The sequence below is a fragment of the Argentina anserina genome, chromosome 5 (genome assembly GCF_933775445.1).
Source record: "Argentina anserina chromosome 5, drPotAnse1.1, whole genome shotgun sequence".
In the NCBI taxonomy this organism is placed as follows: Eukaryota; Viridiplantae; Streptophyta; class Magnoliopsida; order Rosales; family Rosaceae; genus Argentina; species Argentina anserina.
In genome coordinates this window covers 19,158,548-19,177,982 of record NC_065876.1, presented here as the reverse complement: position 1 = coordinate 19,177,982, position 19,435 = coordinate 19,158,548, and positions in this window count along the sequence as shown.

Below are 19,435 nucleotides of genomic sequence, written 5' to 3'. Positions count from 1 at the left end.
ATCTTTCTATCGTTTGTGTATGTTTACTATTGCAATTTGAGTATCTTTTTAATTGTCGTTTGAGTATCCTTCTGAACGGCTTTCGATGCGAGTTTTTCTTGAATTTGAGAGTGTTTCCAGTGTGGGCGTGTGTTTCTTTAAAACTGAGTATCTTTCTATCGTTTGAGTATGTTTAGTATTGCAATTTGAGTATCTTTTCAATTCTCGTTTGAGTATCTTTCTGTAAGCTTTTCTGATGCGAGTTTCTATTGAATTTGAGAGTGTTTCTAGTGTGGGCGTGTGTTTCTTTAAAACTGAGTATATTTCTATCGTTTGAGTATGTTTACTATTGCAATTTGAGTATCTTTTCAATTCTCGTTTGAGTATCTTTCTGTAAGCCTTTCTGATGCGAGTTTCTATTGAATTTGAGAGTGTTTCCATTGTGGGCGTGTGTTTCTTTCAAACTGAGTATCTTTCTATCGTTTGAGTATGTTTACTATTGCAGTTTGAGTATCTTTTCAATCCTCGTTTGAGTATCTTTCTGAACGGATTTCGATGCGAGTTTTTCTTGAATTTGAGAGTGTTTCCAGTGTGGGCGTGTGTTTCTTTCAAACTGAGTATCTTTCTATCCTTTGAGTATGTTTACTATTGTAATTTGAGTATCTTTTCAATTCTCGTTTGAGTATCTTTCTGAACGGCTTTCGATGCGAGTTTTTCTTGAATTTGAGAGTGTTTCCAGTGTGGGCGTGTGTTTCTTTAAAACTGAGTATCTTTCTATCGTTTGAGTATGTTTACTATTGCAATTTGAGTATCTTTTCAATTCTCGTTTGAGTATCTTTCTGTAAGGCTTTCTGATGCGAGTTTCTGTTGAATTTGAGAGTGTTTCCAGTGTGGGCGTGTGTTTCTTTCAAACTCAGTATCTTTCTATCGTTTGAGTATGTTTACTATTGCAATTTGAGTATCTTTTCAATTCTCGTTTGAGTATCTTTCTGTAAGCCTTTCTGATGCGATTTTCTTTTGAATTTGAGAGTGTTTCCAGTGTGGGCGTGTGTTTCTTTCAAACTGAGTATCTTTCTATCGTTTGAGTATGTTTACTATTGCAAATTGAGTATCTTTTCAATTCTCGTTTGAGTATCTTTCTGTAAGCCTTTCTGATGCGAGTTTCTATTGAATTTGAGAGTGTTTCCAGTGTGGGCGTGTGTTTCTTTCAAACTGAGTATCTTTCTATCGTTTGAGTATGTTTACTATTGCAATTTGAGTATCTTTTTAATTGTCGTTTGAGTATCCTTCTGAACGGCTTTCGATGCGAGTTTTTCTTGAATTTGAGAGTGTTTCCAGTGTGGGCGTGTGTTTCTTTTAAACCGAGTATCTTTCTATCGTTTGAGTATGTTTACTATTGCAATTTGAGTATCTTTTCAATTCTCGTTTGAGTATCTTTCTGTAAGCCTTTCTGATGCGAGTTTCTATTGAATTTGAGAGTGTTTCCAGTGTGGGCGTGTGTTTCTTTCAAACTGAGTATCTTTCTATCGTTTGAGTATGTTTACTATTGCAATTTGAGTATCTTTTCAATTCTCGTTTGAGTATCTTTCTGAACGGATTTCGATGCGAGTTTTTCTTGAATTTGAGAGTGTTTTCTAGTGTGGGCGTGTGTTTCTCTCAAACTGAGTATCTTTCTATCGTTTGAGTATGTTTACTATTGCAATTTGAGTATCTTTTCAATTCTCGTTTGAGTATCTTTCTGAACGGCTTTCGATGCGAGTTTTTCTTGAATTTGAGAGTGTTTCCAGTGTGGGCGTGTGTTTCTCTCAAACTGAGTATCTTTCTATCGTTTGAGTATGTTTACTATTGCAATTTGAGTATCTTTTCAATTCTCGTTTGAGAATCTTTCTGTAAGCCTTTCTGATGCGAGTTTGTATTGAATTTGAGAGTGTTTCCAGTGTGGGCGTGTGTTTCTTTCAAACTGAGTATCTGTCTATCGTTTGAGTATGTTTACTATTGCAAATTGAGTATCTTTTCAATTCTCGTTTGAGTATCTTTCTGTAAGCCTTTCTGATGCGAGTTTCTATTGAATTTGAGAGTGTTTCCAGTGTGGGCGTGTGTTTCTTTCAAACTCAGTATCTTTCTATCGTTTGAGTATGTTTACTATTGCAATTTGAGTATCTTTTTAATTGTCGTTTGAGTATCCTTCTGAACGGCTTTCGATGCGAGTTTTTCTTGAATTTGAGAGTGTTTCCAGTGTGGGCGTGTGTTTCTTTTAAACCGAGTATCTTTCTATCGTTTGAGTATGTTTACTATTGCAATTTGAGTATCTTTTCAATTCTCGTTTGAGTATCTTTCTGTAAGCCTTTCTGATGCGAGTTTCTATTGAATTTGAGAGTGTTTCCAGTGTGGGCGTGTGTTTCTTTCAAACTGAGTATCTTTCTATCGTTTGAGTATGTTTACTATTGCAATTTGAGTATCTTTTCAATTCTCGTTTGAGTATCTTTCTGAACGGCTTTCGATGCGAGTTTTTCTTGAATTTGAGAGTGTTTCCAGTGTGGGCGTGTGTTTTTTTCAAACTGAGTATCTTTCTATCGTTTGAGTACGTTTACTATTGTAATTTGAGTATCTTTTCAATTCTCGTTTGAGTATCTTTCTGTAAGGCTTTCTGTGCGAGTTTTTCTCAAATTTGAGAGTGTTTCGAGTGTGGGCGTGTGTTTCTTTCAAACTGAGTATCTTTCTATCGTTTGAGTATGTTTACTATTGCAATTTGAGTATCTTTTCAATTCTCGTTTGAGTATCTTTCTGAACGGCTTTCGATGCGAGTTTTTCTTGAATTTGAGAGTGTTTCCAGTGTGGGCGTGTGTTTCTTTCAAACTGAGTATCTTTCTATCCTTTGAGTATGTTTACTATTGCAATTTGAGTATCTTTTCAATTCTCGTTTGAGTATCTTTCTGAACGGATTTCGATGCGAGTTTTTCTTGAATTTGAGAGTGTTTCCAGTGTGGGCGTGTGTTTCTCTCAAACTGAGTATCTTTCTATCGTTTGAGTATGTTTACTATTGCAATTTGAGTATCTTTTCAATTCTCGTTTGAGTATCTTTCTGAACGGCTTTCGATGCGAGTTTTTCTTGAATTTGAGAGTGTTTCCAGTGTGGGCGTGTGTTTCTTTCAAACTGAGTATCTTTCTATCGTTTGAGTATGTTTACTATTGCAATTTGAGTATCTTTTCAATTCTCGTTTGAGTATCTTTCTGAACGGCTTTCGATGCGAGTTTTTCTTGAATTTGAGAGTGTTTCCAGTGTGGGCGTGTGTTTCTTTCAAACTGAGTATCTTTCTATCCTTTGAGTATGTTTACTATTGCAATTTGAGTATCTTTTCAATTCTCGTTTGAGTATCTTTCTGAACGGCTTTCGATGCGAGTTTTTCTTGAATTTGAGAGTGTTTCCAGTGTGGGCGTGTGTTTCTTTCAAACTGAGTATCTTTCTATCCTTTGAGTATGTTTACTATTGCAATTTGAGTATCTTTTCAATTCTCGTTTGAGTATCTTTCTGAACGGATTTCGATGCGAGTTTTTCTTGAATTTGAGAGTGTTTCCAGTGTGGGCGTGTGTTTCTCTCAAACTGAGTATCTTTCTATCGTTTGAGTATGTTTACTATTGCAATTTGAGTATCTTTTCAATTCTCGTTTGAGTATCTTTCTGAACGGCTTTCGATGCGAGTTTTTCTTGAATTTGAGAGTGTTTCCAGTGTGGGCGTGTGTTTCTTTCAAACTGAGTATCTTTCTATCCTTTGAGTACGTTTACTATTGTAATTTGAGTATCTTTTCAATTCTCGTTTGAGTATCTTTCTGTAAGGCTTTCTGTGCGAGTTTTTCTCAAATTTGAGAGTGTTTCGAGTGTGGGCGTGTGTTTCTTTCAAACTGAGTATCTTTCTATCGTTTGAGTATGTTTACTATTGCAATTTGAGTATCTTTTCAATTCTCGTTTGAGAATCTTTCTGTAAGGCTTTCTGATGCGAGTTTCTATTGAATTTCAGAGTGTTTCCAGTGTGGGCGTGTGTTTCTTTCAAACTGAGTATCTTTCTATCTTTTGAGTATGTTTACTATTGCAATTTGAGTATCTTTTCAATTCTCGTTTGAGTATCTTTCTGAACGGCTTTCGATGCGAGTTTTTCTTGAATTTGAGAGTGTTTCCAGTGTGGGCGTGTGTTTCTTTCAAACTGAGTATCTTTCTATCGTTTGAGTATGTTTACTATTGCAATTTGAGTATCTTTTCAATTCTCGTTTGAGTATCTTTCTGTAAGGCTTTCTGATGCGAGTTTCTATTGAATTTCAGAGTGTTTCCAGTGTGGGCGCTTGTGTTTCTTTCAAACTGAGTATCTTTCTATCGTTTGAGTATGTTTAGTATTGCAATTTGAGTATCTTTTTAATTGTCGTTTGAGTATCCTTCTGAACGGCTTTCGATGCGAGTTTTTCTCGACTTTGAGAGTGTTTCGAGTGTGGGCCTGTGTTTCTTTCAAACTGAGTATCTTTCTATCGTTTGAGTATGTTTACTATTGCAATTTGAGTATTTTTTCAATTCTCGTTTGAGTATCTTTCTGTAAGCCTTTCTGATGCGAGTTTGTATTGAATTTGAGAGTGTTTCCAGTGTGGGCGTGTGTTTCTTTCAAACTGAGTATCTTTCTATCGTTTGAGTATGTTTACTATTGCAAATTGAGTATCTTTTCAATTCTCGTTTGAGTATCTTTCTGTAAGCCTTTCTGATGCGAGTTTCTATTGAATTTGAGAGTGTTTCCAGTGTGGGTGTGTGTTTCTTTCAAACTCAGTATCTTTCTATCGTTTGTGTATGTTTACTATTGCAATTTGAGTATCTTTTTAATTGTCGTTTGAGTATCCTTCTGAACGGCTTTCGATGCGAGTTTTTCTTGAATTTGAGAGTGTTTCCAGTGTGGGCGTGTGTTTCTTTAAAACTGAGTATCTTTCTATCGTTTGAGTATGTTTAGTATTGCAATTTGAGTATCTTTTCAATTCTCGTTTGAGTATCTTTCTGTAAGCTTTTCTGATGCGAGTTTCTATTGAATTTGAGAGTGTTTCTAGTGTGGGCGTGTGTTTCTTTAAAACTGAGTATATTTCTATCGTTTGAGTATGTTTACTATTGCAATTTGAGTATCTTTTCAATTCTCGTTTGAGTATCTTTCTGTAAGCCTTTCTGATGCGAGTTTCTATTGAATTTGAGAGTGTTTCCATTGTGGGCGTGTGTTTCTTTCAAACTGAGTATCTTTCTATCGTTTGAGTATGTTTACTATTGCAGTTTGAGTATCTTTTCAATCCTCGTTTGAGTATCTTTCTGAACGGATTTCGATGCGAGTTTTTCTTGAATTTGAGAGTGTTTCCAGTGTGGGCGTGTGTTTCTTTCAAACTGAGTATCTTTCTATCCTTTGAGTATGTTTACTATTGTAATTTGAGTATCTTTTCAATTCTCGTTTGAGTATCTTTCTGAACGGCTTTCGATGCGAGTTTTTCTTGAATTTGAGAGTGTTTCCAGTGTGGGCGTGTGTTTCTTTAAAACTGAGTATCTTTCTATCGTTTGAGTATGTTTACTATTGCAATTTGATTATCTTTTCAATTCTCGTTTGAGTATCTTTCTGTAAGGCTTTCTGATGCGAGTTTCTGTTGAATTTGAGAGTGTTTCCAGTGTGGGCGTGTGTTTCTTTCAAACTCAGTATCTTTCTATCGTTTGAGTATGTTTACTATTGCAATTTGAGTATCTTTTCAATTCTCGTTTGAGTATCTTTCTGTAAGCCTTTCTGATGCGATTTTCTTTTGAATTTGAGAGTGTTTCCAGTGTGGGCGTGTGTTTCTTTCAAACTGAGTATCTTTCTATCGTTTGAGTATGTTTACTATTGCAAATTGAGTATCTTTTCAATTCTCGTTTGAGTATCTTTCTGTAAGCCTTTCTGATGCGAGTTTCTATTGAATTTGAGAGTGTTTCCAGTGTGGGCGTGTGTTTCTTTCAAACTGAGTATCTTTCTATCGTTTGAGTATGTTTACTATTGCAATTTGAGTATCTTTTTAATTGTCGTTTGAGTATCCTTCTGAACGGCTTTCGATACGAGTTTTTCTTGAATTTGAGAGTGTTTCCAGTGTGGGCGTGTGTTTCTTTTAAACCGAGTATCTTTCTATCGTTTGAGTATGTTTACTATTGCAATTTGAGTATCTTTTCAATTCTCGTTTGAGTATCTTTCTGTAAGCCTTTCTGATGCGAGTTTCTATTGAATTTGAGAGTGTTTCCAGTGTGGGCGTGTGTTTCTTTCAAACTGAGTATCTTTCTATCGTTTGAGTATGTTTACTATTGCAATTTGAGTATCTTTTCAATTCTCGTTTGAGTATCTTTCTGAACGGATTTCGATGCGAGTTTTTCTTGAATTTGAGAGTGTTTCTAGTGTGGGCGTGTGTTTCTCTCAAACTGAGTATCTTTCTATCGTTTGAGTATGTTTACTATTGCAATTTGAGTATCTTTTCAATTCTCGTTTGAGTATCTTTCTGAACGGCTTTCGATGCGAGTTTTTCTTGAATTTGAGAGTGTTTCCAGTGTGGGCGTGTGTTTTTTTCAAACTGAGTATCTTTCTATCGTTTGAGTACGTTTACTATTGTAATTTGAGTATCTTTTCAATTCTCGTTTGAGTATCTTTCTGTAAGGCTTTCTGTGCGAGTTTTTCTCAAATTTGAGAGTGTTTCGAGTGTGGGCGTGTGTTTCTTTCAAACTGAGTATCTTTCTATCGTTTGAGTATGTTTACTATTGCAATTTGAGTATCTTTTCAATTCTCGTTTGAGTATCTTTCTGAACGGCTTTCGATGCGAGTTTTTCTTGAATTTGAGAGTGTTTCCAGTGTGGGCGTGTGTTTCTTTCAAACTGAGTATCTTTCTATCCTTTGAGTATATTTACTATTGCAATTTGAGTATCTTTTCAATTCTCGTTTGAGTATCTTTCTGAACGGATTTCGATGCGAGTTTTTCTTGAATTTCAGAGTGTTTCTAGTGTGGGCGTGTGTTTCTCTCAAACTGAGTATCTTTCTATCGTTTGAGTATGTTTACTATTGCAATTTGAGTATCTTTTCAATTCTCGTTTGAGTATCTTTCTGAACGGCTTTCGATGCGAGTTTTTCTTGAATTTGAGAGTGTTTCCAGTGTGGGCGTGTGTTTTTTTCAAACTGAGTATCTTTCTATCGTTTGAGTACGTTTACTATTGCAATTTGAGTATCTTTTCAATTCTCGTTTGAGTATCTTTCTGTAAGGCTTTCTGTGCGAGTTTTTCTCAAATTTGAGAGTGTTTCGAGTGTGGGCGTGTGTTTTTTTCAAACTGAGTATCTTTCTATCGTTTGAGTATGTTTACTATTGCAATTTGAGTATCTTTTCAATTCTCGTTTGAGTATCTTTCTGTAAGCCTTTCTGATGCGAGTTTCTATTGAATTTGAGAGTGTTTCCAGTGTGGGCGTGTGTTTCTTTCAAACTGAGTATCTTTCTATCGTTTGAGTATGTTTACTATTGCAAATTGAGTATCTTTTCAATCCTCGTTTGAGTATCTTTCTGTAAGCCTTTCTGATGCGAGTTTCTATTGAATTTGAGAGTGTTTCCAGTGTGGGCGTGTGTTTCTTTCAAACTGAGTATCTTTCTATCGTTTGAGTATGTTTACTATTGCAATTTGAGTATCTTTTCAATTCTCGTTTGAGTATCTTTCTGAACGGCTTTCGATGCGAGTTTTTCTTGAATTTGAGAGTGTTTCCAGTGTGGGCGTGTGTTTCTTTCAAACTGAGTATCTTTCTATCCTTTGAGTATGTTTACTATTGCAATTTGAGTATCTTTTAAATTCTCGTTTGAGTATCTTTCTGAACGGCTTTCGATGCGAGTTTTTCTTGAATTTGAGAGTGTTTCCAGTGTGGGCGTGTGTTTCTTTCAAACTGAGTATCTTTCTATCCTTTGAGTATGTTTACTATTGCAATTTGAGTATCTTTTCAATTCTCGTTTGAGTATCTTTCTGAACGGCTTTCGATGCGAGTTTTTCTTGAATTTGAGAGTGTTTCCAGTGTGGGCGTGTGTTTCTTTCAAACTGAGTATCTTTCTATCGTTTGAGTATGTTTACTATTCCAATTTGAGTATCTTTTCAATTCTCGTTTGAGTATCTTTCTGTAAGGCTTTCTGATGCGAGTTTCTATTGAATTTCAGAGTGTTTCCAGTGTGGGCGTGTGTTTCTTTCAAACTGAGTATCTTTCTATCGTTTGAGTATGTTTACTATTGCAATTTGAGTATCTTTTCAATCCTCGTTTGAGTATCTTTCTGAACGTCTTTCGATGCGAGTTTTTCTTGAATTTGAGAGTGTTTCCAGTGTGGGCGTGTGTTTCTTTCAAACTGAGTATTTTTCTATCCTTTGAGTATGTTTACTATTGCAATTTGAGTATCTTTTTAATTCTCGTTTGAGTATCTTTCTGAACGGCTTTCTGATGCGAGTTTCTATTGAATTTCAGAGTGTTTCCAGTGTGGGCGCTTGTGTTTCTTTCAAACTGAGTATCTTTCTATCTTTTGAGTATGTTTTACTATTGCAATTTGAGTATCTTTTCAATTCTCGTTTGAGTATCTTTCTGAACGGCTTTCGATGCGAGTTTTTCTTGAATTTGAGAGTGTTTCCAGTGTGGGCGTGTGTTTCTTTCAAACTGAGTATCTTTCTATCGTTTGAGTATGTTTACTATTGCAATTTGAGTATCTTTTCAATTCTCGTTTGAGTATCTTTCTGTAAGGCTTTCTGATGCGAGTTTCTATTGAATTTCAGAGTGTTTCCAGTGTGGGCGCTTGTGTTGCTTTCAAACTGAGTATCTTTCTATCGTTTGAGTATGTTTAGTATTGCAATTTGAGTATCTTTTTAATTGTCGTTTGAGTATCCTTCTGAACGGCTTTCGATGCGAGTTTTTCTCGACTTTGAGAGTGTTTCGAGTGTGGGCCTGTGTTTCTTTCAAACTGAGTATCTTTCTATCGTTTGAGTATGTTTACTATTGCAATTTGAGTATCTTTTCAATTCTCGTTTGAGTATCTTTCTGTAAGCCTTTCTGATGCGAGTTTGTATTGAATTTGAGAGTGTTTCCAGTGTGGGCGTGTGTTTCTTTCAAACTGAGTATCTTTCTATCGTTTGAGTATGTTTACTATTGCAAATTGAGTATCTTTTCAATTCTCGTTTGAGTATCTTTCTGTAAGCCTTTCTGATGCGAGTTTCTATTGAATTTGAGAGTGTTTCCAGTGTGGGCGTGTGTTTCTTTCAAACTGAGTATCTTTCTATCCTTTGAGTATGTTTACTATTGTAATTTGAGTATCTTTTCAATTCTCGTTTGAGTATCTTTCTGAACGGCTTTCGATGCGAGTTTTTCTTGAATTTGAGAGTGTTTCCAGTGTGGGCGTGTGTTTCTTTAAAACTGAGTATCTTTCTATCGTTTGAGTATGTTTACTATTGCAATTTGAGTATCTTTTCAATTCTCGTTTGAGTATCTTTCTGTAAGCCTTTCTGATGCGAGTTTCTATTGAATTTGAGAGTGTTTCCAGTGTGGCGTGTGTTTCTTTCAAACTGAGTATCTTTCTATCGTTTGAGTATGTTTACTATTGCAGTTTGAGTATCTTTTCAATCCTCGTTTGAGTATCTTTCTGAACGACTTTCGATGCGAGTTTTTCTTGAATTTGAGAGTGTTTCCAGTGTGGCGTGTGTTTCTTTCAAACTGAGTATCTTTCTATCCTTTGAGTATGTTTACTATTGCAGTTTGAGTATCTTTTCAATCCTCGTTTGAGTATCTTTCTGAACGGCTTTCGATGCGAGTTTTTCTTGAATTTGAGAGTGTTTCCAGTGTGGGCATGTGTTTCTTTCAAACTGAGTATCTTTTTATCGTTTGAATATGTTTACTATTGCAAATTGAGTATCGTTTCAATCCTCGTTTGAGTATCTTTCTGTAAGCCTTTCTGATGCGAGTTTCTATTGAATTTGAGAGTGTTTCCAGTGTGGGCGTGTGTTTCTTTCAAACTCAGTATCTTTCTATCGTTTGAGTATGTTTACTATTGCAATTTGAGTATCTTTTTAATTGTCGTTTGAGTATCCTTCTGAACGGCTTTCGATGCGAGTTTTTCTTGAATTTGAGAGTGTTTCCAGTGTGGGCGTGTGTTTCTTTAAAACTGAGTATCTTTCTATTGTTTGAGTATGTTTACTATTGCAATTTGAGTATCTTTTCAATTCTCGTTTGAGTATCTTTCTGTAAGCCTTTCTGATGCGAGTTTCTATTGAATTTGAGAGTGTTTCTAGTGTGGGCGTGTGTTTCTTTAAAACTGAGTATATTTCTATCGTTTGAGTATGTTTACTATTGCAATTTGAGTATTTTTTCAATTCTCGTTTGAGTATCTTTCTGTAAGCCTTTCTGATGCGAGTTTCTATTGAATTTGAGAGTGTTTCCATTGTGGGCGTGTGTTTCTTTCAAACTGAGTATCTTTCTATCGTTTGAGTATGTTTACTATTGCAGTTTGAGTATCTTTTCAATCCTCGTTTGAGTATCTTTCTGAACGGATTTCGATGCGAGTTTTTCTTGAATTTGAGAGTGTTTCCAGTGTGGGCGTGTGTTTCTTTCAAACTGAGTATCTTTCTATCCTTTGAGTATGTTTACTATTGTAATTTGAGTATCTTTTCAATTCTCGTTTGAGTATCTTTCTGTAAGGCTTTCTGTGCGAGTTTTTCTCAAATTTGAGAGTGTTACGAGTGTGGGCGTGTGTTTCTTTCAAACTGAGTATCTTTCTATCCTTTGAGTATGTTTACTATTGTAATTTGAGTATCTTTTCAATTCTCGTTTGAGTATCTTTCGGAACGGCTTTCGATGCGAGTTTTTCTTGAATTTGAGAGTGTTTCCAGTGTGGGCGTGTGTTTCTTTAAAACTGAGTATCTTTCTATCGTTTGAGTATGTTTACTATTGCAATTTGAGTATCTTTTCAATTCTCGTTTGAGTATCTTTCTGTAAGGCTTTCTGATGCGAGTTTCTGTTGAATTTGAGAGTGTTTCCAGTGTGGGCGTGTGTTTCTTTCAAACTGAGTATCTTTCTATCGTTTGAGTATGTTTACTATTGCAATTTGAGTATCTTTTCAATTCTCGTTTGAGTATCTTTCTGTAAGGCTTTCTGATGCGAGTTTCTATTGAATTTCAGAGTGTTTCCAGTGTGGGCGCTTGTGTTTCTTTCAAACTGAGTATCTTTCTATCGTTTGAGTATGTTTAGTATTGCAATTTGAGTATCTTTTTAATTGTCGTTTGAGTATCCTTCTGAACGGCTTTCGATGCGAGTTTTTATCGACTTTGAGAGTGTTTCGAGTGTGGGCGTGTGTTTCTTTCAAACTGAGTATCTTTCTTTCGTTTGAGTATGTTTACTATTGCAATTTGAGTATCTTTTCAATTCTCGTTTGAGTATCTTTCTGTAAGCCTTTCTGATGCGAGTTTGTATTGAATTTGAGAGTGTTTCCAGTGTGGGCGTGTGTTTCTTTCAAACTGAGTATCTTTCTATCGTTTGAGTATGTTTACTATTGCAAATTGAGTATCTTTTCAATTCTCGTTTGAGTATCTTTCTGTAAGCCTTTCTGATGCGAGTTTCTATTGAATTTGAGAGTGTTTCCAGTGTGGGCGTGTGTTTCTTTCAAACTGAGTATCTTTCTATCCTTTGAGTATGTTTACTATTGCAATTTGAGTATCTTTTCAATTCTCGTTTGAGTATCTTTCTGAACGGCTTTCGATGCGAGTTTGTATTGAATTTGAGAGTGTTTCCAGTGTTGGCGTGTGTTTCTTTCAAACTGAGTATCTTTCTATCGTTTGAGTATGTTTACTATTGCAATTTGAGTATCTTTTCAATTCTCGTTTGAGTATCTTTCTGTAAGGCTTTCTGATGCGAGTTTCTATTGAATTTGTGAGTGTGTCCAGTGTGGGCGTGTGTTTCTTTCAAACTGAGTATCTTTCTATCGTTTGAGTATGTTTACTATTGCAATTTGAGTATCTTTTCAATCCTCGTTTGAGTATCTTTCTGAACGGCTTTCGATGCGAGTTTTTCTTGAATTTGAGAGTGTTTCCAGTGTGGACGTGTGTTTCTTTCAAACTGAGTATCTTTCTATCGTTTGAGTATGTTTACTATTGCAAATTGAGTATCGTTTCAATCCTCGTTTGAGTATCTTTCTGTAAGCCTTTCTGATGCGAGTTTCTATTGAATTTGAGAGTGTTTCCAGTGTGGGCGTGTGTTTCTTTAAAACTGAGTATCTTTCTATCGTTTGAGTATGTTTACTATTGCAATTTGAGTATCTTTTTAATTGTCGTTTGAGTATCCTTCTGAACGGCTTTCGATGCGAGTTTTTCTTGAATTTGAGAGTGTTTCCAGTGTGGGCGTGTGTTTCTTTAAAACTGAGTATCTTTCTATCGTTTGAGTATGTTTACTATTGCAATTTGAGTATCTTTTCAATTCTCGTTTGAGTATCTTTCTGTAAGCCTTTCTGATGCGAGTTTCTATTGAATTTGAGAGTGTTTCTAGTGTGGGCGTGTGTTTCTTTAAAACTGAGTATATTTCTATCGTTTGAGTATGTTTACTATTGCAATTTGAGTATCTTTTCAATTCTCGTTTGAGTATCTTTCTGTAAGGCTTTCTGATGCGAGTTTCTATTGAATTTGAGAGTGTTTCCAGTGTGGGGGTGTGTTTCTTTCAAACTGAGTATCTTTCTATCCTTTGAGTATGTTTACTATTGCAATTTGAGTATCTTTTCAATTCTCGTTTGAGTATCTTTCTGTAAGCCTTTCTGATGCGAGTTTCTATTGAATTTGAGAGTGTTTCCATTGTGGGCGTGTGTTTCTTTTAAACTGAGTATCTTTCTATCGTTTGAGTATGTTTACTATTGCAGTTTGAGTATCTTTTCAATTCTCGTTTGAGTATCTTTCTGAACGGCTTTCGATGCGAGTTTTTCTTGAATTTGAGAGTGTTTCCAGTGTGGGCGTGTGTTTCTTTAAAACTGAGTATCTTTCTATCGTTTGAGTATGTTTACTATTGCAATTTGAGTATCTTTTCAATTCTCGTTTGAGTATCTTTCTGTAAGGCTTTCTGATGCGAGTTTCTGTTGAATTTGAGAGTGTTTCCAGTGTGGGCGTGTGTTTCTTTCAAACTGAGTATCTTTCTATCGTTTGAGTATGTTTACTATTGCAATTTGAGTATCTTTTCAATTCTCGTTTGAGTATCTTTCTGTAAGGCTTTCTGATGCGAGTTTCTATTGAATTTCAGAGTGTTTCCAGTGTGGGCGCTTGTGTTTCTTTCAAACTGAGTATCTTTCTATCGTTTGAGTATGTTTAGTATTGCAATTTGAGTATCTTTTTAATTGTCGTTTGAGTATCCTTCTGAACGGCTTTCGATGCGAGTTTTTATCGACTTTGAGAGTGTTTCGAGTGTGGGCGTGTGTTTCTTTCAAACTGAGTATCTTTCTTTCGTTTGAGTATGTTTACTATTGCAATTTGAGTATCTTTTCAATTCTCGTTTGAGTATCTTTCTGTAAGCCTTTCTGATGCGAGTTTGTATTGAATTTGAGAGTGTTTCCAGTGTGGGCGTGTGTTTCTTTCAAACTGAGTATCTTTCTATCGTTTGAGTATGTTTACTATTGCAAATTGAGTATCTTTTCAATTCTCGTTTGAGTATCTTTCTGTAAGCCTTTCTGATGCGAGTTTCTATTGAATTTGAGAGTGTTTCCAGTGTGGGCGTGTGTTTCTTTCAAACTGAGTATCTTTCTATCCTTTGAGTATGTTTACTATTGCAATTTGAGTATCTTTTCAATTCTCGTTTGAGTATCTTTCTGAACGGCTTTCGATGCGAGTTTGTATTGAATTTGAGAGTGTTTCCAGTGTTGGCGTGTGTTTCTTTCAAACTGAGTATCTTTCTATCGTTTGAGTATGTTTACTATTGCAATTTGAGTATCTTTTCAATTCTCGTTTGAGTATCTTTCTGTAAGGCTTTCTGATGCGAGTTTCTATTGAATTTGTGAGTGTGTCCAGTGTGGGCGTGTGTTTCTTTCAAACTGAGTATCTTTCTATCGTTTGAGTATGTTTACTATTGCAATTTGAGTATCTTTTCAATCCTCGTTTGAGTATCTTTCTGAACGGCTTTCGATGCGAGTTTTTCTTGAATTTGAGAGTGTTTCCAGTGTGGACGTGTGTTTCTTTCAAACTGAGTATCTTTCTATCGTTTGAGTATGTTTACTATTGCAAATTGAGTATCGTTTCAATCCTCGTTTGAGTATCTTTCTGTAAGCCTTTCTGATGCGAGTTTCTATTGAATTTGAGAGTGTTTCCAGTGTGGGCGTGTGTTTCTTTAAAACTGAGTATCTTTCTATCGTTTGAGTATGTTTACTATTGCAATTTGAGTATCTTTTTAATTGTCGTTTGAGTATCCTTCTGAACGGCTTTCGATGCGAGTTTTTCTTGAATTTAAGAGTGTTTCCAGTGTGGGCGTGTGTTTCTTTAAAACTGAGTATCTTTCTATCGTTTGAGTATGTTTACTATTGCAATTTGAGTATCTTTTCAATTCTCGTTTGAGTATCTTTCTGTAAGCCTTTCTGATGCGAGTTTCTATTGAATTTGAGAGTGTTTCTAGTGTGGGCGTGTGTTTCTTTAAAACTGAGTATATTTCTATCGTTTGAGTATGTTTACTATTGCAATTTGAGTATCTTTTCAATTCTCGTTTGAGTATCTTTCTGTAAGCCTTTCTGATGCGAGTTTCTATTGAATTTGAGAGTGTTTCCAGTGTGGGCGTGTGTTTCTTTCAAACTGAGTATCTTTCTATCCTTTGAGTATGTTTACTATTGCAATTTGAGTATCTTTTCAATTCTCGTTTGAGTATCTTTCTGTAAGCCTTTCTGATGCGAGTTTCTATTGAATTTGAGAGTGTTTCCATTGTGGGCGTGTGTTTCTTTTAAACTGAGTATCTTTCTATCGTTTGAGTATGTTTACTATTGCAGTTTGAGTATCTTTTCAATTCTCGTTTGAGTATCTTTCTGAACGGCTTTCGATGCGAGTTTTTCTTGAATTTGAGAGTGTTTCCAGTGTGGGCGTGTGTTTCTTTAAAACTGAGTATCTTTCTATCGTTTGAGTATGTTTACTATTGCAATTTGAGTATCTTTTCAATTCTCGTTTGAGTATCTTTCTGTAAGGCTTTCTGATGCGAGTTTCTGTTGAATTTGAGAGTGTTTCCAGTGTGGGCGTGTGTTTCTTTCAAACTGAGTATCTTTCTATCGTTTGAGTATGTTTACTATTGCAATTTGAGTATCTTTTCAATTCTCGTTTGAGTATCTTTCTGTAAGGCTTTCTGATGCGAGTTTCTATTGAATTTCAGAGTGTTTCCAGTGTGGGCGCTTGTGTTTCTTTCAAACTGAGTATCTTTCTATCGTTTGAGTATGTTTAGTATTGCAATTTGAGTATCTTTTTAATTGTCGTTTGAGTATCCTTCTGAACGGCTTTCGATGCGAGTTTTTATCGACTTTGAGAGTGTTTCGAGTGTGGGCGTGTGTTTCTTTCAAACTGAGTATCTTTCTTTCGTTTGAGTATGTTTACTATTGCAATTTGAGTATCTTTTCAATTCTCGTTTGAGTATCTTTCTGTAAGCCTTTCTGATGCGAGTTTGTATTGAATTTGAGAGTGTTTCCAGTGTGGGCGTGTGTTTCTTTTAAACTGAGTATCTTTCTATCGTTTGAGTATGTTTACTATTGCAAATTGAGTATCTTTTCAATTCTCGTTTGAGTATCTTTCTGTAAGCCTTTCTGATGCGAGTTTCTATTGAATTCGAGAGTGTTTCCAGTGTGGGCGTGTGTTTCTTTCAAACTGAGTATCTTTCTATCCTTTGAGTATGTTTACTATTGCAATTTGAGTATCTTTTCAATTCTCGTTTGAGTATCTTTCTGAACGGCTTTCGATGCGAGTTTGTATTGAATTTGAGAGTGTTTCCAGTGTTGGCGTGTGTTTCTTTCAAACTGAGTATCTTTCTATCGTTTGAGTATGTTTACTATTGCAATTTGAGTATCTTTTCAATTCTCGTTTGAGTATCTTTCTGTAAGGCTTTCTGATGCGAGTTTCTATTGAATTTGTGAGTGTTTCCAGTGTGGGCGTGTGTTTCTTTCAAACTGAGTATCTTTCTATCGTTTGAGTATGTTTACTATTGCAATTTGAGTATCTTTTCAATCCTCGTTTGAGTATCTTTCTGAACGGCTTTCGATGCGAGTTTTTCTTGAATTTGAGAGTGTTTCCAGTGTGGACGTGTGTTTCTTTCAAACTGAGTATCTTTCTATCGTTTGAGTATGTTTACTATTGCAAATTGAGTATCGTTTCAATCCTCGTTTGAGTATCTTTCTGTAAGGCTTTCTGATGCGAGTTTCTATTGAATTTGTGAGTGTTTCCAGTGTGGGCGTGTGTTTCTTTCAAACTGAGTATCTTTCTATCGTTTGAGTATGTTTACTATTGCAATTTGAGTATCTTTTCAATCCTCGTTTGAGTATCTTTCTGAACGGCTTTCGATGCGAGTTTTTCTTGAATTTGAGAGTGTTTCCAGTGTGGACGTGTGTTTCTTTCAAACTGAGTATCTTTCTATCGTTTGAGTATGTTTACTATTGCAAATTGAGTATCGTTTCAATCATCGTTTGAGTATCTTTCTGTAAGCCTTTCTGATGCGAGTTTCTATTGAATTTGAGAGTGTTTCCATTGTGGGCGTGTGTTTCTTTCAAACTGAGTATCTTTCTATCGTTTGAGTATGTTTACTATTGCAGTTTGAGTATCTTTTCAATCCTCGTTTGAGTATCTTTCTGAACGGATTTCGATGCGAGTTTTTCTTGAATTTGAGAGTGTTTCCAGTGTGGGCGTGTGTTTCTTTCAAACTGAGTATCTTTCTATCCTTTGAGTATGTTTACTATTGTAATTTGAGTATCTTTTCAATTCTCGTTTGAGTATCTTTCTGAACGGCTTTCGATGCGAGTTTTTCTTGAATTTGAGAGTGTTTCCAGTGTGGGCGTGTGTTTCTTTCAAACTGAGTATCTTTCTATCGTTTGAGTATGTTTACTATTGCAATTTGAGTATCTTTTCAATTCTCGTTTGAGTATCTTTCTGTAAGGCTTTCTGATGCGAGTTTCTATTGAATTTCAGAGTGTTTCCAGTGTGGGCGCTTGTGTTTCTTTCAAACTGAGTATCTTTCTATCGTTTGAGTATGTTTAGTATTGCAATATGAGTATCTTTTCAATCCTCGTTTGAGTATCTTTCTGAACGGCTTTCGATGCGAGTTTTTCTTGAATTTGAGAGTGTTTCCAGTGTGGATGTGTGTTTCTTTCAAACTGAGTATCTTTCTATCGTTTGAGTATGTTTACTATTGCAAATTGAGTATCGTTTCAATCCTCGTTTGAGTATCTTTCTGTAAGGCTTTCTGATGCGAGTTTCTATTGAATTTGTGAGTGTTTCCAGTGTGGGCGTGTGTTTCTTTCAAACTGAGTATCTTTCTATCGTTTGAGTATGTTTACTATTGCAATTTGAGTATGTTTTCAATTCTCGTTTGAGTATCTTTCTGAACGGCTTTCGAATGCGAGTTTCTATTGAATTTGAGAGTGTTTCCAGTGTGGGCGTGTGTTTCTTTCAAACTGAGTATCTTTCTATCGTTTGAGTATGTTTACTATTGCAATTTGAGTATCTTTTCAATTCTCGTTTGAGTATCTTTCTGTAAGGCTTTCTGATGCGAGTTTCTATTGAATTTCAGAGTGTTTCCAGTGTGGGCGCTTGTGTTTCTTTCAAACTGAGTATCTTTCTATCGTTTGAGTATGTTTAGTATTGCAATTTGAGTATCTTTTTAATTGTCGTTTGAGTATCCTTCTGAACGGCTTTCGATGCGAGTTTTTATCGACTTTGAGAGTGTTTCGAGTGTGGGCGTGTGTTTCTTTCAAACTGAGTATCTTTCTTTCGTTTGAGTATGTTTACTATTGCAATTTGAGTATCTTTTCAATTCTCGTTTGAGTATCTTTCTGTAAGCCTTTCTGATGCGAGTTTGTATTGAATTTGAGAGTGTTTCCAGTGTGGGCGTGTGTTTCTTTCAAACTGAGTATCTTTCTATCGTTTGAGTATGTTTACTATTGCAAATTGAGTATCTTTTCAATTCTCGTTTGAGTATCTTTCTGTAAGCCTTTCTGATGCGAGTTTTCTATTGAATTTGAGAGTGTTTCCAGTGTGGGCGTGTGTTTCTTTCAAACTGAGTATCTTTCTATCCTTTGAGTATGTTTACTATTGCAATTTGAGTATCTTTTCAATTCTCGTTTGAGTATCTTTCTGAACGGCTTTCGATGCGAGTTTGTATTGAATTTGAGAGTGTTTCCAGTGTGGGCGTGTGTTTCTTTCAAACTGAGTATCTTTCTATCGTTTGAGTATGTTTACTATTGCAATTTGAGTATCTTTTCAATTCTCGTTTGAGTATCTTTCTGTAAGGCTTTCTGATGCGAGTTTCTATTGAATTTGTGAGTGTGTCCAGTGTGGGCGTGTGTTTCTTTCAACTGAGTATCTTTCTATCGTTTGAGTCATGTTTACTATTGCAATTTGAGTATCTTTTCAATCCTCGTTTGAGTATCTTTCTGAACGGCTTTCGATGCGAGTTTTTCTTGAATTTGAGAGTGTTTCCAGTGTGGACGTGTGTTTCTTTCAAACTGAGTATCTTTCTATCGTTTGAGTATGTTTACTATTGCAAATTGAGTATCGTTTCAATCCTCGTTTGAGTATCTTTCTGTAAGCCTTTCTGATGCGAGTTTCTATTGAATTTGAGAGTGTTTCCAGTGTGGGCGTGTGTTTCTTTCAAACTCAGTATCTTTCTATCGTTTGAGTATGTTTACTATTGCAATTTGAGTATCTTTTTAATTGTCGTTTGAGTATCCTTCTGAACGGCTTTCGATGCGAGTTTTTCTTGAATTTGAGAGTGTTTCCAGTGTGGGCGTGTGTTTCTTTAAAACTGAGTATCTTTCTATCGTTTGAGTATGTTTGCTATTGCAATTTGAGTATCTTTTCAATTCTCGTTTGAGTATCTTTCTGTAAGCCTTTCTGATGCGAGTTTCTATTGAATTTGAGAGTGTTTCTAGTGTGGGCGTGTGTTTCTTTAAAACTGAGTATATTTCTATCGTTTGAGTATGTTTACTATTGCAATTTGAGTATCTTTTCAATTCTCGTTTGAGTATCTTTCTGTAAGCCTTTCTGATGCGAGTTTCTATTGAATTTGAGAGTGTTTCCAGTGTGGGCGTGTGTTTCTTTCAAACTGAGTATCTTTCTATCCTTTGAGTATGTTTACTATTGCAATTTGAGTATCTTTTCAATTCTCGTTTGAGTATCTTTCTGTAAGCCTTTCTGATGCGAGTTTCTATTGAATTTGAGAGTGTTTCCATTGTGGGCGTGT